The 3,518-nt window shown below is 42.9% G+C and overlaps 1 non-coding gene across 1 annotated transcript; it reads right to left on the bottom strand.

The window, feature by feature from the left end:
* Positions 1 to 499: 499 nt before the first annotated feature.
* Positions 500 to 607, bottom strand: LOC148578716 (small nucleolar RNA R71). The gene has a single exon (XR_015902775.1). It is a non-coding gene; the product is annotated as a small nucleolar RNA R71 (small nucleolar RNA).
* Positions 608 to 3,518: the final 2,911 nt, after the last annotated feature.

Here is a 3,518-nt window from a genome sequence, read left to right as displayed (position 1 = left end):
CTAAACCTGAAAGGACCTTGAAGAGAAAGCTAAGAGAAGCTAAAGAACAATTCTCTTTAGAGAGCCTAACAGAGCTTTTCAAGGAAGAAGAAACCATGGCAGCCGAAAACAACAATGCCAACAATGCAAGGAAGGTGCTTGGTGACTTTACTGCACTTACTCCCGACTTCTATGGGAGAAGCATCTCAATCCATGCCATTGGAGCAAACAACTTTAAGCTTAAGCCTCAATTAGTTTCTCTAATGCAACAGAATTGCAAGTTTCATGGACTTCCATTGGAAGATCCTCATCAGTTCTTAGCTGAATTCTTGCAAATCTGTGACACTGTCAAGACCAATGGGGTTGACCCTGAAGTCTACAGACTTATGCTTTTTCCTTTTGCTGTAAGAGACAGATCGCTAGAACATGGTTGGATTCACAACCTAAGGAAAGCCTGAACTCTTGGGAAAAGCTAGTCAATGCCATCTTGGCAAAGTTCTTTCCACCTCAAAAATTGAGCAAGCTTAGAGTGGAAGTCCAAACCTTCAGACAGAAGGAAGGTGAATCCCTCTATGAAGCTTGGGAAAGATACAAGCAATTAATCAAAAGATGTCCTTCTGACATGCTTTCTGAATGGAGCATCATAGGAATTTTCTATGATGATCTGTCTAAACTATCCAAGACGTCATTGGATAGCTCTGCTGGAGGATCTCTTCATCTAAAGAAGACGCCTGCAGAAGCTCAGGAACTCATTGAAATGGTTGCAAATAACCAATTCATGTACACTTCTGAAAGAAATCCTGTGAATAATGGGACAAATCAGAAGAAAGGAGTTCTTGAAATTGATACTCTGAATGCCATATTGGCTCAGAATAAAATATTGACTCAGCAAGTCAATATGATTTTTCAGAGTCTGTCTGGAATGCAAGCAGCAATAGGCAGTACTAAGGAAGCTTCCTCTGAAGAAGAAGCTTATGATCTTGAGAACCCAGTAATGGAAGAGGTAAATTACATGGGAGAACCCTATGGAAACACCTATAATCCTTTATGGAGAAATCATCCAAATCTCTCATGGAAGGATCAACAGAGACCTCAACAAGGTTTCAACAACAATAATGGTGGAAGAAACAGGTTTAGCAATAGCAAGCCTTTTCCATCATCTTCTCAGCAACAAACAGAAAATTCTAAACAGAGCCACTCTGATTTAGCAACCATTGTCTCTGATCTAATCAAAACCACTCAAAGTTTTATGACTGAAACAAGGTCCTCCATTAGAAATTTGGAGGCACAAGTGGGTCAGCTGAGTAAGAAAATTATTGAACTCATTCCTAGCACTCTCCCTAGCAATACAGAAGAGAATCCAAAAAGAGAGTGCAAGGCCATAACCACATCTCACATGGCCGAACATGGAGAGGAGGAAGAGGCAGTGATTCCCACTGAGGAAGACCTCAATGGACGATCACTGACCTCCATGGAGCTCCCTAATGAGGAACCATGGGAATCTGAGGCTCACACTGAGACCATAGAGATTCCATTAAATTTACTTTTGCCATTCATGAGCCCTGATGAGTATTCTTCCTCTGAAGAGGATGAAGATGTTACTGAAGAGCAAGTTGCTAAGTACCTTGGAGCAATCATGAAGCTAAATGCCAAGTTGTTTGGTAATGAGACTTGGGAGGATGAACCTCCATTGCTCATCAAAGAACTGAATGACTTGACTAGGCAGAAATTACCTCTGAAGAGACAAGACCCTGGAAAATTCTCAATACCTTGTAACATAGGCACCATGACCTTTGAGAAGGCTCTGTGTGACCTAGGGTCAAGCATAAACCTCATGCCTCTCTCTGTAATGGAGAAGCTAGGGATCATTGAGGTACAAGCTGCAAGAATCTCACTGGAGATGGCAGACAATTCAAAGAAACAGGCTTATGGACTTGTAGAGGATGTCTTGGTAAAGGTTGAAGGCCATTACATCCCTGCTGATTTCATAATCCTAGAGACTTGGAAGTGTATGGATGAATCCATCATCCTTGGCAGACCCTTCCTAGCCACAGCAAAAGCTGTGATTGATGTTGACAGAGGAGAATTGATCATTCAAGTGAATGAAGACTCCCTTGTGTTTAAAGCTCAAGGATATCCCTCTGTCACCATGGAGAGGAAGCATGAAGAGCTTCTCTCAATACAGAGTCAAACAGAGCCCCCACAGTCAAACTCTAAGTTTGGTGTTAAACCCCCACATTCAAACTCTAAGTTTGGTGTTGGGAGGTTCCAACCTTGCTCTGAACATCTGTGAGGCTCCATGAGAGCCCACTGTCAAGCTATTGACATTAAAGAAGCGCTTGTTAGGAGGCAACCCAATCGCTACTATTCTATGATAATTTTCTATTGTTATTTTATATTTTCTGTAGTTTGATGATCATGTGAAGTCACAAAAATAATTGAAAAAGCAAAAACAAAGTGAAAAATAGAATGAAAAATAGAACACCCTAGAGGAGACAGTTACTGGCGTTTAAACGCCAGTAAAGGTAGCAGAATGGGCGTTAAACGCCCAGTCTGGCACCATTCTGGGCGTTTAACACCAGAAAAGGGCACCAGACTGGCGTTTAACGCCAGGAATGGGCAAGAAGCTGGCGTTAAATGCCAGAAATGGGCAGCAGCCTAGCGTTTAACGCCAGGATTGGCAGCAAGGGGCGTTTTGCACGCCACTTGGTGCAGGGATGAGATATCCTTGACACCTCAGGATCTGTGGACCCCACAGGATCCCCACCTACCCCACCACTCTCTCTTCTTCACCCATACACCAATCACCTCAATACCTCTTCCCCAAAAAACCTCTCACCTATCAAATCCCACCATTCTCTTCATCACTCACAACCATCCTTCATAAAACCCCACCTACCTCACCATTCAAATTCAAACCACTTTCCCTCCCAAACCCACCCATAATGGCCAAACCATACACACCCCTTCTCACTCCTATATAAACCCATATTCACTTCTTCATTTTCACACAACCTAAACACCACTTCTCCCCCTTGGCCGAAACACAAAGCCCACTCCATCTCCTCTATTTCTTCTTCTTCTACTCTCTTCTTTCTTCTTTTGCTCGAGGACGAGCAACCTTCTAAGTTTGGTGTGGTAAAAGCTAAAGCTTTTTATTTTTCCATAACCATTTATGGCACTAAAGGCCGGAGAAACCTCTAGAAAGAGGAAAGGGAAGGCAAAAGCTTCCACCTCCGAGTCATGGGAGATAGAGAGATTCCTCTCAAGGGTGCATCAAGACCACTTCTATGAAGTTGTGGCCAAGAAGAAAGTGATTGCCGGGGTTCCTTTCAAACTCAAAAAGAATGAGTATCCGGAGATCCGACATGAGATCCGAAGAAGAGGTTGGGAAGTTCTCACCAACCCCATTCAACAAGTCGGAATCTTAATGGTTCAAGAGTTCTATGCCAATGCATGGATCACTAAGAACCATGATGAAAGTGTGAACCCGGACCCCAAGAATTGGCTTACAATGGTTCGGGGAAATTACTTAGATT

Source organism: Arachis ipaensis, chromosome B1 (assembly GCF_059453495.1).
Source record: "Arachis ipaensis isolate K30076 ecotype BB chromosome B1, ASM5945349v1, whole genome shotgun sequence".
Classification (NCBI taxonomy): Eukaryota; Viridiplantae; Streptophyta; class Magnoliopsida; order Fabales; family Fabaceae; genus Arachis; species Arachis ipaensis.
This window is presented reverse-complemented; position numbering and strand designations above follow the sequence as displayed.